The sequence below is a fragment of the Apium graveolens genome, chromosome 5 (assembly GCF_009905375.1).
Source record: "Apium graveolens cultivar Ventura chromosome 5, ASM990537v1, whole genome shotgun sequence".
NCBI classification, from domain to species: Eukaryota; Viridiplantae; Streptophyta; class Magnoliopsida; order Apiales; family Apiaceae; genus Apium; species Apium graveolens.
This window is the reverse complement of record NC_133651.1, coordinates 309,366,421-309,389,062: the sequence shown is the minus strand read 5'-3', so window position 1 is coordinate 309,389,062 and position 22,642 is coordinate 309,366,421.

Here is a 22,642-nt window from a genome sequence, read left to right as displayed (position 1 = left end):
TCAATGTAATATCCCATATTTTCCAATATTATTATTATAATTATTTGGAATTAATATGTGATTTTTATGTGAATTTTTGTGAATTATATGATAAGTGGAATTGATGTTTGGGTGTTTATATGTGATATTCCTTGAGTGTTCTAATTTTTATATGTTCAGAATAAAATATTGATAATTGTGATATTTTTCTGGTAATTTTTGGAGTGTTATATGATTTTATAATGATTTATGTATTATTAATTATTTTCTGAATAATTACCAAAATTATTTTATAAAGCCGGGAATCGTCCGACTTCAACCGTTTTTACGTTTTTACAACCCGAAACTCTTCCGAAAACTCCTTCCTAACCTAATCTGGTAATTCCGGACATTTTCCGTGTTTTGACTTTTTCAATTTGGATTACGGTTTGACCCGTGCGCGGCCCGGCGCAATATTTTCGATACGATAGTTATTTCGGTAATCAATAAAACCCGTATTTTCGAGAGACGGGATATTTTTATATTATTCTCGTATATAATATTTTATAAAAAGCTCGGTTTTGATAATTATCCGATTTTGGTATTGAATCAGATCGTTATTGCAGTTACTTAGCGGCTAAGCAACTAATTTAATGATCCAAAACGATCCAAAACGATCCAGAACGATCCAATATTCCATAAATATAAATAGCCTATTTCTTATTTCGTTTATTCCGTTTATTCATTTGCAACCAGTTAAAACACCGTAAATACAGAGAAAAACCCGAGAAAACCGATACGTTCCCGAGAATCAAACACACGAACGAAGGCGTTATCGAACTCCGATTCGGGCGTGCAGCATATCAAAACGAAGCTCTCGGAATCCTCTATCTGAATCAATCATCAGTTTCCTTCCAGAAATCACAGTAATTTTCTTATTTAATTATTTATATTCGAATTATTTGATAATTAAATTACGAATTTTTATTCTTGATGTTGTTGATGTGATTTGATGCTTCCATGTTGTAGAGCATGTTTTTCTGGTCAATTTGGTATATTATACTTCAAAAATAGAGTTCAATATCATGTAGTAATTAAGGTTTTAATTTCTGAAAATTTCTTGAATATGTGTTCTTGGTGTTCTTGGAGAATTCTGAAAATCAAAGCCAATTTTGAAGGTGTTATTGAACACCAAATCACAAGTATGAATATCCGTTTTGAAGCTCTCAACATCCTCTTTCCTATTTGCTTAACAAAATTATCAGAGGATTAATAATTTGTAAAATCGATTTTTAAGGGTAATATTCGAATTTTGGGGGTTTATGATTTAGTGGTTTTTGATTGTTTGTGATGACATGGATGAATTGTAGATGTTCAGGGGTTTGATTTGAGATATAAATCATCGATTTTGGTATAGTATTGAATGAAATCAGACCTGGCCGGAAAAGCTTGGTGGCCGCCGTTAATGGCGGCCGGCCACCTGAGAAGAAGGACGGAGAAGACGATGGCAAACTACAGTTTAGCCATCGTATTTTCCTCCTTTTTACACAACAGTCCCTGGGTTTTAAAAATTCTTAAAAATCAGATTAATGTTTTAAAATGTTTAAAAAAATCATTTTCCTGTTTTATTATTTTCAAAAGTTGTATTTTCTTTTTATGTTAATTTCAGAAATTGTTTTTAATTATTTTAAAAATTCCAAAAATTTATTATTTTTATTCTGAAAAATTTATTTTAATTCAAAAATAAATCCAAATTATTTAGTTAATTAATTTTAGTTGATAATTATTTATTTAATTAGTCAATTAATTTAAATATTAATTGATTAATTAATTTAATCAGTTATTAATTAATTTTAATTGATTATTTAATTAGATTTAATTATTTAAAATTGATTTAAAAATTCTGAAAAATAGTTTCGAGCTTTAAAATATTATTTTAAATTATTTTCCAAGCTCGATAAATTTTATAAAATTATTTTAGGGTGTTCGAACCCTATTATTTTATGATTAAATGATTCGGAGATTGTTTTAATTCCGAAAAATGTTCAAAAATTCATATTAAATAAACCGTTCGTCCGTTTAATATGAAACGAACGCGTATAGACTCAGAAAAATATTCCGCTTTCATTAAAAATACTTTCGAGACCCAAATCCTTTTTGTTTCGAAAGGTCGTTTGTTTTACAAGTTATTCTGAGTCGATTTTTGATCGATAAATCATATTTTGACCCGAATTCAGTTTTAAACGTATCGAGTCGACCCTTTTGATGAACCGAGTCATATGTGATATGAATTATGTGATATATGAGTTATGTGCTTATGTGTTATGTGAATTAGGTGTGTATGTGGATCAAGGGTCCTATGTTTGTCTGTTATATTTATGTAAGGGTCATAAGAATCTTGTGTTGGACTGTTTCTTTTATGTGCGGGCTATCGTATGGGTAGACGATAGGCTTTTGACGCGTAGTTCGTCTAGTGATTATCGATTAGACGATTAAAGTTTTATATTTTAATTATAGATGCGGATCTCTTGAGTTGATTGGGACAAGACGTTGGATAAGGAATGAGATGGAATGGTATTGGGTATCTGGCTTCTAGCAATTGCAGGAGCAGCATATTAGTAAGGTGTTGAAAAGCAAGACGATGATGTTTTGAGACAGAATGTCAGAATAGATACATGTTTGCGAGTGTGCTAACTGCTAAAAACCCAAAGGCAAGTACCCCTGATTTCACTTATTGTTCAAGTGATGTTTATTTCGAATCACAGTATGCAAGTATTTCTATCATCACTTATTGTTCAAGTGATATTTATTTTGAATCGTATCATGCAAGTATTGCTTTCCCTATTTAGTTCAAGATAGATAAATGTTTTACATATCGCTGAATTAAATAATTCTGTTTATGCAAGTATTCGTCCGCTATTCTATGTTCAGAGTGGCTAAGTGATTTTACTTATCCAATTATCGGATTTATAAATGTTGTGGATGTTGAGAAAGATGACGTTGTTTTGGTTTTCTGCCCAAGTGAATGGGCGAATAAAATTTATAAGGGTGTCGAGTATTATGACCCCTTTCAATAAAAATGTTTTAAGATTGGATGGTTGCGTAAGAGGCCGTGGCGGCGGTCCAGTGTGAGCTATGTGTTATACAGGATATAACACCTTGCTAGGCCGATATGTGCCTTGGGTACCCCTTTGTTTAGTTGGATATGCTTAGGCATACCGGTGTTGCTCCGCGGCTGATCACCGGCGGCAACACACCGTCGTTCGAGGATTCCAATCTAAATTATTATATTGCTTTTGACATCTTACAAGGAATGATTTATTGACTGATTCTGTTTTGGATTAAAAGTACTGATTCTGTTTTGGATTAAAAGTGAACTGTGGCTTTGATTCAGTTTCTGATTTTGTGGATACTTACATTGTTGTTAAATATCAAAGGCGGCATTAGTATAGATGATTGATGTTGACTTCAGTATGGAATGTTGTGAGCATCAAAGTTCGTATTTATATCTAATTTGATATAACAACAAAATAAGTATTAATTTCAAGAGTTCGGTTTTGAGTAAAGTTTATGATTCATTCCATGATCATTGCTTCTTGTTGTTGTTGTTTACGATATTTCCGTAAACACTGTTTTACGAGCTTTGCTCTCGTCAAAATTCAAAATATTGCTGAAGCCTTTCGCTGGAAAGTATCAAAAAGAGTTTTATGATTCAGCAATTATGATTTGATTTTTAAATGTTCTGCGCTATTGCAGATGTCGGTTTTATATCAAAAGACCATATATATGTCATAATGATCTTGCTGAGCATTTCTTCCGCTCATACTTGCCTGTTTTTAAATTTAACCTCCAGTGAGGATTAGCTTGCGCTGTTTAGCTGCGTAATTCGAGGAAGCAAAGAAGAAGCTTTTAGAAGGTGGTTGGTCCAGGGTTTGCGGGCTAGTGTAAGTTTTATTGTGTAAAGTTGTTTATATTATATTATATTATATTATAGTTGTGTATTTTATTTGGGCCTAGTATACTTCATTTCGAAGTTATACTAGTGGATTTAATTGTGAGTTGGAATTTATTGAAAAGAGTTTTAAAAGAAAGTGAAAAAAAAAATTTATTTGTGGAATTTGGATATCTTGTTTCTAGAACTGTAACCTTAAAAGATCTTGGATTAGTTTGGGGTCATTTATGATAATTATCTTCCGCTGGCATTTATTTATTGATTTAACAGGCTAATTTAGATTGAAGTTTTATAGTGACGACCAAATCCCCTGACCCCGGATTTGGGGGCGTGACAGGTTGGTATCAGAGCTGAGGTTATAGTAAACTAGAAACGAGAGTGTGTAGGAGTGTGTATAGCTATGTGAGGACGTTCGAGCTCATATCGAGTTCCTGTTGGACTATTGGATATAGTACCAACGAATAAGTTAAGATAAGGCGTATTTGTTTGAGATGATTGTGCTGAGCTGGATGGAACTCCAGAAAGCTGCAAACTTCTATGGTGGAATCTTTCGAGGCTACTACGTTTTGACGATGATGAAGATTATCGATATCCTTGGAACATGACGAAGCGTTTAGAATCAGATGGCGAGTCAACTGGAGAGTTCAAATTGAAGATAAATATTAAGACTTTGGCAATACCTTTTATTTCTATAATTCCTTTTGACATCTCTCAAAAAGAAGTAATTGTTAGAGGATATATTCCCTAACACTCATTTTCAATCCTATCTGTGTTTTAAATGTGCCAGAGGCTGTCATGAAGCCTATTTTTCAGGTTTTGATAGCTCTGTCAAGTTATTATAATTTAACTTCCACTTTTCTTATTTGGTGGATGGTTTCTTGATGATGTGACACCATTTGCTCATTTGGTGACATAATTTTGTTCTCTGGATTCTATTCCTTCAGAATTATCAGCTTTGAAATCTTTTCAGTTTATTCATTTGATTTTGAATTCCTTTGATATCCTTTTATTCTGACTGAGATGAACAACCCTAACTATAGGGGACACAAGGTATACCTGTCTGTGTGATAGGAGTTGGATGGGACGCCATCACTTGTGTGTGTTGTGAATACATGAAGGGTAACAACCTTTAGTAGTGTCTTAATTTGGACGCGCAATACCAAGTTCGTTTAATCATATTGATTTCTCAGTTATTCTTTTATTTCAACAATACTTTTTCTCAAATTCAGATCTTGGTCCCGTTATGGTATCAAATTCATTTCTTTTTGAAATTCCATGATTTTATCATATCAAACATTCGAAGGTATGCCAATCAAGTTAAGTTGAGTATCCTGGTCAAGTCAAAGTAAGGTGGTGTGATGGAAAGTTGGTTAGAAAACCCTAAGTGCTGTCTTCTGCTGATTCCGAGGACGGAATCCTTATAAGGATGGTAGATTGTAATATCCCATATTTTCCAATATTATTATTATAATTATTTGGAATTAATATGTGATTTTTATGTGAATTTTTGTGAATTATATGATAAGTGGAATTGATGTTTGGGTGTTTATATGTGATATTCCTTGAGTGTTCTAATTTTTATATGTTCAGAATAAAATATTGATAATTGTGATATTTTTCTGGTAATTTTTGGAGTGTTATATGATTTTATAATGATTTATGTATTATTAATTATTTTCTGAATAATTACCAAAATTATTTTATAAAGCCGGGAATCGTCCGACTTCAACCGTTTTTACGTTTTTACAACCCGAAACTCTTCCGAAAACTCCTTCCTAACCTAATCTGGTAATTCCGGACATTTTCCGTGTTTTGACTTTTTCAATCTGGATTACGGTTTGACCCGTGCGCGGCCCGGCGCAATATTTTCGATACGATAGTTATTTCGGTAATCAATAAAACCCGTATTTTCGAGAGACGGGATATTTTTATATTATTCTCGTATATAATATTTTATAAAAAGCTCGGTTTTGATAATTATCCGATTTTGGTATTGAATCAGATCGTTATTGCAGTTACTTAGCGGCTAAGCAACTAATTTAATGATCCAAAACGATCCAAAACGATCCAGAACGATCCAATATTCCATAAATATAAATAGCCTATTTCTTATTTCGTTTATTCCGTTTATTCATTTGCAACCAGTTAAAACACCGTAAATACAGAGAAAAACCCGAGAAAACCGATACGTTCCCGAGAATCAAACACACGAACGAAGGCGTTATCGAACTCCGATTCGGGCGTGCAGCATATCAAAACGAAGCTCTCGGAATCCTCTATCTGAATCAATCATCAGTTTCCTTCCAGAAATCACAGTAATTTTCTTATTTAATTATTTATATTCGAATTATTTGATAATTAAATTACGAATTTTTGTTCTTGATGTTGTTGATGTGATTTTATGCTTCCATGTTGTAGAGCATGTTTTTCTGGTCAATTTGGTATATTATACTTCAAAAATAGAGTTCAATATCATGTAGTAATTAAGGTTTTAATTTCTGAAAATTTCTTGAATATGTGTTCTTGGTGTTCTTGGAGAATTCTGAAAATCAAAGCCAATTTTGAAGGTGTTATTGAACACCAAATCACAAGTATGAATATCCGTTTTGAAGCTCTCAACATCCTCTTTCCTATTTGCTTAACAAAATTATCAGAGGATTAATAATTTGTAAAATCGATTTTTAAGGGTAATATTCGAATTTTGGGGGTTTATGATTTAGTGGTTTTTGATTGTTTGTGATGACATGGATGAATTGTAGATGTTCAGGGGTTTGATTTGAGATATAAATCATCGATTTTGGTATAGTATTGAATGAAATCAGACCTGGCCGGAAAAGCTTGGTGGCCGCCGTTAATGGCGGCCGGCCACCTGAGAAGAAGGACGGAGAAGACGATGGCAAACTACAGTTTAGCCATCGTATTTTCCTCCTTTTTACACAACAGTCCCTGGGTTTTAAAAATTCTTAAAAATCAGATTAATGTTTTAAAATGTTTAAAAAAATCATTTTCCTGTTTTATTATTTTCAAAAGTTGTATTTTCTTTTTATGTTAATTTCAGAAATTGTTTTTAATTATTTTAAAAATTCCAAAAATTTATTATTTTTATTCTGAAAAATTTATTTTAATTCAAAAATAAATCCAAATTATTTAGTTAATTAATTTTAGTTGATAATTATTTATTTAATTAGTCAATTAATTTAAATATTAATTGATTAATTAATTTAATCAGTTATTAATTAATTTTAATTGATTATTTAATTAGATTTAATTATTTAAAATTGATTTAAAAATTCTGAAAAATAGTTTCGAGCTTTAAAATATTATTTTAAATTATTTTCCAAGCTCGATAAATTTTATAAAATTATTTTAGGGTGTTCGAACCCTATTATTTTATGATTAAATGATTCGGAGATTGTTTTAATTCCGAAAAATGTTCAAAAATTCATATTAAATAAACCGTTCGTCCGTTTAATATGAAACGAACGCGTATAGACTCAGAAAAATATTCCGCTTTCATTAAAAATACTTTCGAGACCCAAATCCTTTTTGTTTCGAAAGGTCGTTTGTTTTACAAGTTATTCTGAGTCGATTTTTGATCGATAAATCATATTTTGACCCGAATTCAGTTTTAAACGTATCGAGTCGACCCTTTTGATGAACCGAGTCATATGTGATATGAATTATGTGATATATGAGTTATGTGCTTATGTGTTATGTGAATTAGGTGTGTATGTGGATCAAGGGTCCTATGTTTGTCTGTTATATTTATGTAAGGGTCATAAGAATCTTGTGTTGGACTGTTTCTTTTATGTGCGGGCTATCGTATGGGTAGACGATAGGCTTTTGACGCGTAGTTCGTCTAGTGATTATCGATTAGACGATTAAAGTTTTATATTTTAATTATAGATGCGGATCTCTTGAGTTGATTGGGACAAGACGTTGGATAAGGAATGAGATGGAATGGTATTGGGTATCTGGCTTCTAGCAATTGCAGGAGCAGCATATTAGTAAGGTGTTGAAAAGCAAGACGATGATGTTTTGAGACAGAATGTCAGAATAGATACATGTTTGCGAGTGTGCTAACTGCTAAAAACCCAAAGGCAAGTACCCCTGATTTCACTTATTGTTCAAGTGATGTTTATTTCGAATCACAGTATGCAAGTATTTCTATCATCACTTATTGTTCAAGTGATATTTATTTTGAATCGTATCATGCAAGTATTGCTTTCCCTATTTAGTTCAAGATAGATAAATGTTTTACATATCGCTGAATTAAATAATTCTGTTTATGCAAGTATTCGTCCGCTATTCTATGTTCAGAGTGGCTAAGTGATTTTACTTATCCAATTATCGGATTTATAAATGTTGTGGATTTTGAGAAAGATGACGTTGTTTTGGTTTTCTGCCCAAGTGAATGGGCGAATAAAATTTATAAGGGTGTCGAGTATTATGACCCCTTTCAATAAAAATGTTTTAAGATTGGATGGTTGCGTAAGAGGCCGTGGCGGCGGTCCAGTGTGAGCTATGTGTTATACAGGATATAACACCTTGCTAGGCCGATATGTGCCTTGGGTACCCCTTTGTTTAGTTGGATATGCTTAGGCATACCGGTGTTGCTCCGCGGCTGATCACCGGCGGCAACACACCGTCGTTCGAGGATTCCAATCTAAATTATTATATTGCTTTTGACATCTTACAAGGAATGATTTATTGACTGATTCTGTTTTGGATTAAAAGTACTGATTCTGTTTTGGATTAAAAGTGAACTGTGGCTTTGATTCAGTTTCTGATTTTGTGGATACTTACATTGTTGTTAAATATCAAAGGTGGTATTAGTATAGATGATTGATGTTGACTTCAGTATGGAATGTTGTGAGCATCAAAGTTCGTATTTATATCTAATTTGATATAACAACAAAATAAGTATTAATTTCAAGACTGAAATTCTCAACAAGATTGCCAATATAAGGAAAACTTGGAGGGAGCCCAATGTTTTACCCAGGACTTTACTCATTCAAGAAAGGGGAATTACAATTCACAAATCACCTCATTGGTTGATGGAATTTAGAGATGATAAAGGAGTCAGAAGATTTTTCAGACTTGAAGACCAACTCAAGATTGCCAGCAATGAAACTCTCAAGGAAATGCAATCTAAGTTGGATATCAGTGTTGAAGATGAAGCTGAATTCTTCAGACAACTCCAACTCCAAATTGAGGAAAATGACAAAGGGCTAGGAAAGAAAACCAGGGAACAAAGAAGAAAAAGATGATTTGCTCAGGCTAAAGGAGTATCCTTGGAAATACTGTAAATCTTCAATTTCCTCCTTGTACATACATTTTTGCAGCATTTTCAAATTTCTACTTAGTTTCAATTCATATATCTGTTAAGTGTTTTGTTATCATCAAGTTAACCCTGAATTTATGCCTACAATTCTTATAGACATAAATAGGGGGAGATTGTTAGGAATATATGTGCATTAGTTTGATGATATGTTTAACAAAACACTTAAGTAGAAATTCAGTGTCTGTAGCTTCAACGGATAAGACCACTTTGGCTATCCGTTGATGGTGTAGCTTTACTTAGAAATAAGTCTAGTGTTGTAGCATATTTCAGTCTCTGTATTTAAGATGTAATTCTTAGAAGTTGAGAGAAACTATGAGTCATGTTGACTACTAGAAGATATGCAGATAGGAAGGCCAATTGTAAATATTTCATGCCTTGTAATTTTATATAAATGAAGTGGTATCAACGGATGACTTAAAGACCTTCAATGGATGAGAAGCTAAGCTTCAACGGATGTCTCTAAAGCTTCAACGGATAACATCCTTCAACGGATGAGTGCATCAACGGATGAAAGCTTCAACGGATGTTCTGTTGATTAACCGTTGATAAGTGGTAGTTGTACCTACAAACAGAGGCACGTGGGTGAACAGAGATAACTGAAATGTGGCAGCCTAATTTCAGGAACATCAGAAAAAGCAGCCGTTCTACTCTAGTATAAAGAGACATTAAGTCAACAAAGTACTGGAGTGAACTGGAGAAGAAACAAGTGGAGATCTTACTTTATTATTTTATATATCCTTGTCTTCACTTGTAAACTTGGTAATATATAAACCAAGTAGTAGCTAGTAATTAGATAAGAATTTTTCCAGAGCTGTTTAGAAAAATCTTAAGAGAAAAATTATCTAGTTTGTACTAGGATGCAGCTGTGATCAAATTCTTAGATCACAGAATTTCTGAAATACCATCTCTGGTGGAACAACAAATCCACCAGAAAAGTTTTTAAAGGTTTATTGTGTTCTTTATATTTGTGTTTGAATATATATCTGTATGTATCAGCTTAAAGCAATTCACACACTTGTTCATCTTGAACACACAGTCTTTATAAACTGCTCAAAACTTGAAAAAGTTTTGAGATTTACATTCAACCCCCCTTCTGTAAATCTCATTGTTAGTTCTCTAGAAATAACAAATAATATAGATTATTTACATATAAGCAATTCTATTTTCAATATTTTTTAAAAAAAATTATATATGTGCATTTTAATTACTTTTTATAATAAAAAATATGTTAAAAATATATAAGATATATTTTCAAATTAAAAAATAATTAAAAAATAAGATAATAATTCATTTATGTACTATGCCTAACTTTATATCTGTAATTAAATTCTTTAAAATTAACTGTTCAAACATTCAATTAACGATCCATTTTTTTGGAATTCAAGTAATTATCTTTAAAATTAAATAAAATATTCATTTAGGACACTTACATATAAAGTGTATGATAAAAAGCACATGTGACAATATCGTGTAGTGGTATGAAGTTCTATATGTGAATGAAATAACTTGGATTCGATTCCCACAAACCACATTTTTTATATAAATATTAAAAATAGGGGTATTCTTTTATATAAATATTAAAAATAGGGGTATTTTCAAATCATTTTATACAAATCATTTTCATTGTTATGCATCAACCTTGTTTTCATTGTTATGTAACTATGCATTGACTTGTTCCATTCAACCAACTCTGCAGCCCGAGCGAGGCACGAGCATATTCTAAAATATTACAATATTTTTTATTAATTTTACTGTATCTTTGGGATATTTGAAAATTTAAATTAGTGATAAATATTGATAGTTACCAATGTTAATTTTCTATGTGTTGTATTCAAAGAAGTTCCTAATGACAATTATATTATTGTTGACTTGTTTGATACCCCATAATATATTTTTTGTATTTTGTGTTGTATTGGTGGTAATTTCGTGTAACATACATGCATAATGTATATGTGACCATATACTATCGACGTAACAATTTATAATTTGATTTGCAAAAAAATATTTTTTGTGTTGTATTGATAAGATTTTCATGTAATATACGTGCATGATGATTTAAATGTGATTATGTTATTGTCTATTTTGTAAGTAAGTATTTGATACTCATAATATGTCATAAATAATCGCATTAAATTTCAAACAGTTTTAAAAAATATTATGTTTTGCAAGTGTACTCTAAAATTAGTGAGTGATGTTTTTTTATCAGTTACTTAAACCATGATTAAGATGATACATGTTATTAAAAAATTTGATGTAATTTAATCATGTTTATATTAATAAATATCTGAGATATCTAATTCTTAATTAAATTAATAACTTTTTAAATGATATATATTATATTGAAAGTAACATATGCATGCATATATATGTGTAAGTGTGTGTATATATAGCTATTAATTACAAAATAATTAATATGTATTAATGAAGATTAGCTATTAATGGATATTATTAAATATGAAATAATAAATAGGATAAGGGTTATACTTGTCATTTTACATTGAATAAATGGTCTCACCCAACCCCCATTTGCTCTATTATATATTATATATGTAATAGATTTTTTGGTGCACTAATGCATATTACGATATAAAGAGGACTCAAGTCCAATTTCCATAACATATATATATATATATATCTTTCTTGTCGATGGATTTGGATCATGGACTTTTAACCCTGTAAATAGAAATGAAAATTAAATATTTATAGGCAAATTATCCCCAACCAACTTGGTTGGGATACACCATCCGCAATGTTTTATTGCAAGCTTCCGCAATGTTTCATTGCGGCAGGTGAGTACTACCGCAATGAAACATTGCGGCAGCTGTATCCCATCCAATGATGGCTGGGGAACAGCTCCCATCTAGGGTGTACACGGATCGGGTTGGGCGGATTGGGAGAATTTAGCAACCCAACCCAATTAATTTGGGTTTTCAAAATTTCAACCCAATCCAAACCATTTAAATTTGTAACCCAAATCAATTTGTATACTTTGGTTTGGTTTGGTTTGGATCGGTTTGATCGGTTTATTAAATATATAAAATTAATATAAAAAATTATAATAAAACATAAGGTTTTAAAGTTTAAAACACTTGAAAATAGTTCAAAACAATATTACAATCCTCCATATTGAATAGTCTTAAACATCTAATTTCGACATCAAAAATACTAATAATATTGCTTACGATTTATATATTGGAATGAATCATAAATGTAAAAAATATAACACTAATCAAACATCTATTGTTGTTACGAAATGAACTATGAACACGGAGGTTATAAGTTATATTTAGAGTTAGAGATATATGGATCTATGTAAATGGCTTAAATATAATTTTGGATTAACTTATTAGCATGTACATATATATTTTAATCGGTTTGGGTTGGATTGGTTTAAAATTATTGAAAACCATATCCAACCCAATTAAATCGGGTTGACATTTTTTCAACCCAACTATATTTCGGGTTGAAAAAAATCGGTTTGGTTCGGCCGAAATAGGGTCGGTTTGGATTGGACATGTTGGCCAAACCGTGTACACCCCTGTCTCCCATATTTATAACACTTTTGTATTTGGATTCCGTCCTCGTTAATCAGACTAGAATGTCAGACCTAAACAGCCCCCAGTATATTTCTGGAAACAGTCCAGTACTTGATATCTTTTCATGTGTTAGCTAAGTCCTGCTTTCCAAGTAACAAAGAAAAACACTAAAGTAAACACACCCTAAATATTTCTGAACCAAGAGTCTATTTCAGTTACAACATAATCAAAACATATTCCATGATTAGACTTTAGAGTACTATAATTAAGCTTTAAAGTCTTACACATAGACCAAAAGATAGGGATTAAGACAAATATAACTCCAAGGATTCAAGGCATTTTGCATGAATATAATCAACCACAGTTTTCTGCTAGTGAATAGCAATTTTCTTATTCCTCAATTGCAGCAGCAGAAACAACATTGTGTCGTGTGTTCTTCTCATCAAGCTTATCCAACACCTCAGCGGAGATATGACATTCTGAGTCCCAAACTTTGACTACCAAACGTTTACCCTCTTTATCTTCCTCCTCCTCCTCAAACCCGTGCTTTATAGGTTTAACAGACCTCGCGATGACAACCGAGTGTCCCTGCTGCAGTGCAACGATAATCCTTTAAAATCCTTCACAGCCTCCCCAAGCACCCTTCCTATTAAATCTTCAGCCATACTATAGTAAGATGCTGACTTGTTTACCCTTCCTTCAAAGACTAATCCTTCGAGGAGGGACTTATATTTCCAAGGGTCGGCGACATCATTTGAGATTTCGCTACTTGGGCGAGTTGTGCACCTAAATAAGTAGCATGTCTCAAGCACAAACTAATTAGTCTTCTTGCAACAATTAAACCAGAAACATTAACCAACAAGTGTTTATATACATTTTATTTAAACTTGACGCATTGACTGCTATCAATTACTTCCTCCGTCCCATAATTTTTGGCTTGTTTGACTTTTTGCGGTCAAATTAACTGAACTTCGACTACAAATTACATATAACAGTCTTATAATTTTAAAAATCGAAAATAATTCATTACAAAGTATGTTAGATCTACTTTCTAATTATGATATAATTTTTATAATTGTTCTTATCCATATTACATATGTAATTTTTTGTCAAAATTTAGTCAATTTAATCGCTAAAATTTAAACAATCAAAGAATTATGGAACGGAGAGAGTACAATAACCAGAGAGTGAAAATTGTTACGGAATAAGCACAAATTAACTCCACTAGCTTAGGTGAGTGCGATGATATAGCTCAAGTGATTAAAGGCTTATCTCTTATCGTCCTGGTTAAGGGCTTATCCCTTGTCGTCCCAGATTCTGGATTCGATTCTCGCTCATCCCGAGATTTGTTATGGTTAAGGGCTTATCCCTTGTCATCCCAGATTTTGGATTCGATTCTCGCTCATCCCCGACATTTGTTAAGACATATACTCAATTGTAAGGCATATAAGTCAAATTAGTAAAAAAACACCGCTAGAGTTTTATGAAATTATGAGAAACTCAATCCCCCGCCAATTATGCATGAGTACTATTCCCCAGTAATTGCACAAAACATATACTCCATCCGTTATTTTTTGGAACGTCCCATTATACTTTTTAAAAATATCCCCCGCCAATTATGCAGTACTATTCCCCAATGATTGCACAAAATATATACTCCATCAGTTTCCTTTTTGAAACATCCCATTATGCGTTTTAAAAATAGTAAAATTTTATAATATAAAAATTAACTACATTCAGCTTCATCCACTGCTTTCTTCCGCTACACTCACTTAATATATTAAATATTATTCCCTCTGTCCCGCACATTTGTTTACACTTTCATTTTTGGGATATCTCTTCCAATTGTTTATATTTCAAAATTTTCCAAAAACAGTAAAGTTTTTATAATTTTTAAAATAATTACATCCACTACTTCTCTCCACTATATCCACTTTACACGGATAATATATTAATCGGTCTCATTACTTTACACACCTTTTTAACTTTTCTCCACTAATTTATTATTTTTCTTAAACTCCGTGCCCAACCCAAATATAAACAGACAGAGGGAGTAATTAATTCCCCCACTTCACCACTTTTCTTACTTTTCCCCACGTATCAAACCCCCGATGTATACTATCTAATGAGACAAACCCCCGATATATACTATCTAATGAGACGGAGTGAGTAAACCCCCGATGTATACTATCTAATGAGACAAACCCCCGATATATACTATCTAATGAGACGGAGTGAGTAAGATTAACGTAAAACAATGATCTAAAGATATGATAGGTAGATAAAACATTTAAGATTAACGTAAAAACTAACCTTCCCCGCATTAATATCTATCTACCGAATATCTATATATCCACTTAAAAGTTTTTGTTTTATTTTGAAAATATTTTAAAAATACACAACACTTGTAAAAGCCTTTTATATATCTATACTATCTAAACTATATTATAATAGCCGGAATAGAGATAATCTGGTTCAACGGTTTAGTTCAACGATAATTCCCTAATTTTAGTTATTATAAAAATAGATAAATAGTCTTATATATCTAATAAACTACTAAATTATTAAATTACTACTAAATATAGTATACTTATCCTACTAAACTACGAATACAACTTATCCTATTATTAAAAGATATAAATAATAGTGTTATATATCTACTAAATTACTAAATTGATAACTACTAGAAATAGACTATTTATTATACTAAATTACGACCGCATGTTATTCTATTATTTTTATTATAAATTTATAATCATTATATAATTATATAAATATTTTATAAATATAATATAACTGGATAAATAAAATTTTAAAATATTAATAGGAACCCGTGCATCGCACAGGATTTATGCTAGTATACTTAAAAAACAAATCAGTTAAATACAGTTCTCACTATTTCAACTTCAACAAATTGTTAGATTATCTCTACCTAAAAAAACTGTATAGACAGCGATATTAGTTGGAGATGTACCGCAATTTAAAATATTCTCAACAATCGTAATTTGGATAAAGGAAATCATCATGATTTGTTCTATTTTAGTGCGTGTTTGCTCAATTAAAATTATTTTTGTAGGTGTCAGTCTGACTTTCGATTAATAATTTAATTGTCTTTTAAAAAAAAACTAGACCATATAGAAAAAATAGTTTCCCAAATAAAATGCAAATCATTTAAGTATATTCATTTTAGTATTTCCCGTGACAAAAAATGCAAAAAAAATAATTACTTTAGTATGAATTTTTTTAATAAGATTGAACCCAAAAAAAGTCATTTCCCGTGACAAAAAATGCAAATCATTTCCTCCCCGCCCTCTACATAATTATGCACGCTGTAATGCAATTATGCATAACTTCGTTCCATTTATGGCCCTTATTCTCACAATTTGGGGAGAGAAGGCCCAAAATCTCACAAGTTGGATTATATGACATTTTCTATCACTAAAAAACGTTAATAATTTTGTGTTTATAACAGTTCTAGTGTAGTGGTTGTGTGGTACACATCAGTGCTATGTGCGCTTGGTCACCAGTGTTCGATTCCCAAGTGCACCATATTATTTTTTGAATCAGCACAAACGCAAATAACTGATGCGTGACCTTCATATAAACGCATCAAAATCTCGCGTTGAACCATTAACGCAAAATTAAACAGCGTTTTCTGAATTATTTCACAAGCAAATAAAATCAATTATAACTCTTAAACGCAAGTAATAGAAGCGTTTTTCGTTTGAATTGGAAACGCAAAACAACATTGCGTTTTTAAGTGATAGAAAATGCCATATTTCAGCGTGCGTGAGATTCAGGGCCTTTTCTCCCCAAATTGTCATACTAAGGGCCATTACCCGTTCCATTTCTTGCTCCATTAATACAATATAATATAAAGATGGACTGAACTCCGATCTCTCTAACATATATATATTTCTTATTGTTTCATTTGGATCATGTGACAGAACTATTACACTAACAGTGAGATAGGAAATGAAGAAGATGACTAAGTATCTTCAAAGCAACACAATAACATGATTCTATATGAAGCCTACATCTCACTAGAGACATACAGAATACTGCAAAAAATGTTATCTAACTAACTAACTAGAGAGAGAAGGAGTCATTATATATTGAAATCCTAACTATCTCTACTAATATGTAAGCCCTGTAAAACAGCTATATAACAGCTGTATCACTTGCTGACTAAGCTGAGGTATCTGACGTGTCATCTGTGGTATCACATAGAGTAACATCCCCCTCAAGTGAGGTGTGGCATGGAGATTAGCAACACCTATCTTGGTTTGGAGAGCTTGAAGTTGACTGGAGGATAAAGCTTTAGTAAACATGTCTGCCGGCTGAACCTTAGTGCTGAGATGATGAGTAGAAATGAGTCCTGAAGTGAGGCGATCTCGAACGAAATGACAATCAATTTCTATATGTTCGGTTCGCTCGTGAAAGACAGGATTGTTGGCAATATGAAGAGCTGAGTTGTTATCACAGTGAAGAGGAACTGGTAAAGGGAGTAGGAGACTGCAATGCGTGAAGAAGATTGACTAGCCAAACAATTTCACATGTAGTGTCAGCCATTGCTCTGTACTCGGATTCAGCAGATGACCTTGACACTGTATGTTGTTTCTTGCATTTCCATGAAATTAGAGTTGAACCAAGCATTACACAATAACCCGTGAGAGACCTCCTGGATGCTTTACAACCTCCCCAATCAGAGTCACTAAATGCTTGCAACTGAAGAGAATTGTCATGAGGGAAAAATAAACCTTGACCTGTAGTGGCTTTAATATATTTAACCATCTTGTAAGCAGCCTGCAAGTGATCCATTCTTGGAGTGGCAATATACTGGGACAGAATATGAACTCCATAGGCTAAATCAGGCCTAGTAATTGTCAAGTACAACAATCTCCCGACTAATCTTCTGTAGATGGCAATATTAGAATCAGATAGCAAATCAGAAGTGTTATCTAATAGCAAATGATTTTGTTCAATAGGAACTAAAGATGGCTTTGACAGCTGACAGACCAGTGTCACTGAGAATATCACATGCATACTTCCTTTGATTAACAAATATACCAGCAGGAGACCTAGCAACTTCCAGGCCTAAGAAATATTTTAGTGGTCCTAAATCCTTGATTTGAAACTGAGAGTGTAAAAATTGCTTGACTGCAGTGATTAGAGCAGTAGAATTACCTGTGATGAGAATATCGTCAATATATACAATTACCACCATAAATTGATCATGCTTCTTTAATGTGAAAAGACTATGATCACACACAACCTGAGTAAACCCAAATTTGCATAGAGCTGTAGCCAGTTTCTTATTCAAGACCCTTGGGGCCTGTTTTAGGCCATAAATTGACTTCCTGAGTCGACAGACCAGTTCAACCCCATCTGGAAACTTGAGTTTATCATAGCTGAGAAACTTAAAGCCAGGTGGTAATCGCATATAGATTTCCTCTGATAAAACACCATTGAGAAAGGCCTTGTTTACGTCCATCTGGTGAATGTGCCAATTATATTTAGCATCCAATGCAAGAACTACTCTCACTGTAGTCATCTTGGCCACATGAGCATATGTTTCGAAGTAATCAACCCCAATAGTCTGTGCGAATCCTTTAGCAACCAACCGGGCCTTATATTTGTCAATCGTACCTTCAGGCGTATATTTTATTTTAAAAAGCCATTTACAATCGACAATGTTCTTGTTTGGAGGTAAAGGGACAACATCTCATGTCTTGTTAGATTCTAATGCTCTAATCTCAGCCAGCATAGCATCAGTCCACTGTTTAGACACACTAGCCTGTTTATATGTATAAGGTACAAAACTGTGGCTGATATTAGCTAAAAAGGCTTGGTGATGGGGAGTAAAAGCTGCATAGGAGATAAACTTGTGAAGAGGATATTTGCAGACCATTGTGGTTGTAGAAGGAAGAGATGGAAGGCCTGTATAGTCTTGATATTTGGCAGGAAGCTTGGTGTTTCTAACTGGTCGTGTAGAAACAATATGAGAAGGAGATGAAGGCACTTCAACAGAAGCATTAGTCTCAGAAGGATAAAGCACAACAAAAGGAGTTGAGTTGAACAAAGATCAGGAAATAATGACTGAGACTCTGAACTGGGGGCAGAAGATATTGTGTAAAAAGGAAAGATATTCTCAACAAAAATAACATCTCTTGAAACATAACATTTCTTAGTAGTCAGATCTATTACTCGATAACCTTTCTGAGCAATTGTATAGCCAAGAAAGACACATCTTAATCCTCTAGGATTAAGTTTATCAGGAAGACTCGTGATATCAGTAATATAGCAAAGACACCCAAATACTTTGAGTTGCTGATAATCTGGAACTTTGTTAAAAAGAAGCTCATAAGGACTTTCAAAGTTTAACTGCTGAGTTGGTAATAAATTGATCAAATGAACAGCTGTTAACAGGGCATCTCCCCAAAACTGTTTAGGTAGAGAGGCTTGAAGATGTAAAGACCTTGCAACATTCAACAAATGTTGGTGTTTTCTCTCCACTACCCCATTTTGTTGATGAGTGTAAGGACATGTTGTTTGATGAATAATACCAGCAGATTTAAAAAATGATTGAAGGATCTGATTAGTGAATTCAGTCCCATTGTCAGAGCTTACAATCTTAATATGAATTTTAAATTGAGTAACAACATATTGAACAAAAGACTGAATCAGAGTAGGCACTTGAGTTTTACTACAAAGAAGGAAAATCCAGGTACATTTTGAGTATTCTTCTACAATTGTAAGAAATTGAGTGCAATTGCCATGAGTACATTGCTTGTAAGGTCCCCAAAGATCACAGTGAATTAAGTCAAACAAGGAGTACTTGCCTCTATCACTATTAAGAAAAGGAAGTCTGTGATGTTTGGCTCCAAGACAAACATCGCAAGTACTAAACAAAGAAGATTGAACAGTAGGTAATACATTTTTTTTGTTTAAAACTATAGCTGCAGAATGTCCCATTCTGTTGTGCCAAAGTAGGGCTTCAATAGATGGTTCAGAGTGTAATCTGGAAACGGATAGAGAAGTGGATGATGACACGGAGGTGAATGTAGATGATGAATGAAACTGATAGAGTCCGTCAGTTACTTTACCAATCTCGACCATCCTCTTCAGGGAATGGTCCTGTAAAAAACAGGCAGAATTTGAGAAGTTCACAGAAAAGGATGAGTTTGCAGTGAGTCTAGATATGGAGATTAAATTGCAATGAAATTAAGGAACGCACAAAACATGAGATAGGAGAAGATCAGGTGTAAGTTGCACATCACTAACATGGGTGATAGGTACGGTGTCACCATTAGGTAGATGTAAAGCTGAAACTAAGGTTTTAACATTAACTAAGAGATAGATATTAGCTACAATATGGTCTGTAGCACCAGAGTCGAGAATCCAACAATGTTGCAATGATGTATTCACAGTATAAGCAGTAGGAGTAGAAGATACAATGTGAATAGTACCTGAGAGATAAGAGCTAGAAGCATTAGTATTCCAAGGATTAGCTGTCTTCATGCTTTGTTGGATGAGCCTGATAATTTGATCACATTGAGCTTCAGAGAATACATCCTTGGGCTGTGAGTCAGGAGTAGGCCTATCCTCCTGATTATGAGGTGATTTAGAAGTCACATTAGCTGCTCTTTTAGTTATAGATGTACCACCAAACTGCTTGAGTCTCGGCTTAGGTTTTCCATGTAGCCTGTGCCACTCTGGATAACCATGAAGGAAGAAGCATTTATCCTTAGAATGCCCCTGATTTTGACAGTACTCACATGTTTTGGCATCTGTAGAATAACTCTTCTTAGCGGACTGTTGACTGGCAAATCGATTGGCAAATCGATTCTTGACACTAGCCAATTTGACATTCATGGCTAAGCTGTCAACAGTAGAGCTGTGAGAAGGACTTCCTCTCTGACTTTCTTCTTGCAGAGTAACATATAATAAGCTTGGCTTAAAGTAGGTAAAGGTTGAAGCATGAGAATCTAGCCTCTAGTAGCAGTGTATGCATTACTGAGTCCCATCAGAAATTGACTAAGACTATTCAGTTTCTCATAAGCATCCAATTTAGCAGTCACACCACAATTGCATGTGTTTGAAGCACATGTACACTTTAATAACGGAGACAATGAATTAAGCTCATCAGTTAGAGTTCTACACTTCGTAAAGTAGGCAGTTATAGACATAGCACCCTGAGTCAACGAAATTAACTCTTTCTTAAGCTGAAATATGCGAGGAACATTTCCTTGAGTAAAACGTACCGCTAAATCCTCCCAAATTTCTCTCGCAGTACCAAAATAGACAACACTGTCACGAATCTCGGTAGATATTGAATTAAGTAGCCAAGAAAGTACCATATCATTGCAACGATTCCAGAACGGAAACAACGGAGAAGACTCAACAGGTGTAGGTATTGTTCCATCAATCAGACCTAGCTTATTCTTGGCAGATAGAGCTAATCTAACAGATCGACTCCATTGATGATAGTTATGAGCATTAAGAGATTGAGTAACCAGTGCGATACCTGGATTATCGGAGTTCTGAAGAAAGAAAGGATGATACGCATCAATAACATTTGTAGATTGAGTGTTGGTTTGATTACCAGATTGAGTAGATGACGAAGCCGCCATTGTTGTGCGTAGATTTGAGGCAACAACAGCGGAATAAGACTTTCGAGTCATTAAATGTGAAGAACGATGAGATGATTGAAATTGCAAGAGCAATCACCTGTGATTATCTTTCAATCGAGAAACCTAGGGTCACAAGATTGTGATTTTGATGAAATTTCGATAAAATTGACACGAACAATTGCTAAATTTAGTGTAAATAAATGATGAATTCAAAGCGTGAAGATCAAATTAACGCTCTGATACCATGACAAAACTATTACACTAACAGTGAGATTGGAAATGAAGAAGATGACTAAGTATCTTCAAAGCAACACAATAACATGATTCTATATGAAGCCTACATCTCACTAGAGACATACAAAATACTGCAAAAAATGTTATCTAACTAACTAGAGAGAGGAGTCATTATATATTGAAATCCTAACTATCTCTACTAATCTGTAAGCCCTGTAAGACAGCTGTATAACAGTTGTATCACTTGCTGACTAAGCTGATGTATCTGACGTGTCATTTGTGGTATCACATAGAGTAACATCATGAATCTTCAACCCGGTTGATAGAAATGAAAATGACCGTTTCTACATTTTGGTATTAAAATACCAGCCTCATTAACCAGGTTAGAAATTCATGACTCAAACAACCCCTAGGATATTAAAGGAAACAGTCTAATTCATTTCTTTTTAGAAGTAACAAAGATGTACAAAAGTAAAAAAAAAAGCTTCAATTTTGACAATTACCCCCTTAAACTGAACTGTAACATACAGTAAGTTTACCTATTCAGCACTGCATAGTGCATACACCAAGCTGCTCTCTCATCTTCGAGAAACAAACAGTTCTAGCTTCAAAGGTTTTGTCATGATATCAGCATTCAGCCAACTGATCCTGTGAGCCACAATGCACCAGTTCTACTATTCCATCATTAACCAAGTCCCAAAGAAAGTGAAAACGAACGTCTATATGCTTACTTCTACCGTGCATAACTGGTAAATATAAATTACTACGTTACTCAGTAGAATAATATAAACCACCAACTTGACTGTAGTGTATACATTTAGGAGCTTATTTATTCCAGGTAGATGAGACTAAGTTCAAATATATTTGGGTTCAACTTCATTTCCTAAAAAATCCGAACCTTCAAATAAAATAAATAAATAAGCTCAACTCATTTCATAACCCAAATCAAACAAATGTAAATACGGGTCTTTTTTTGGCTTAATTT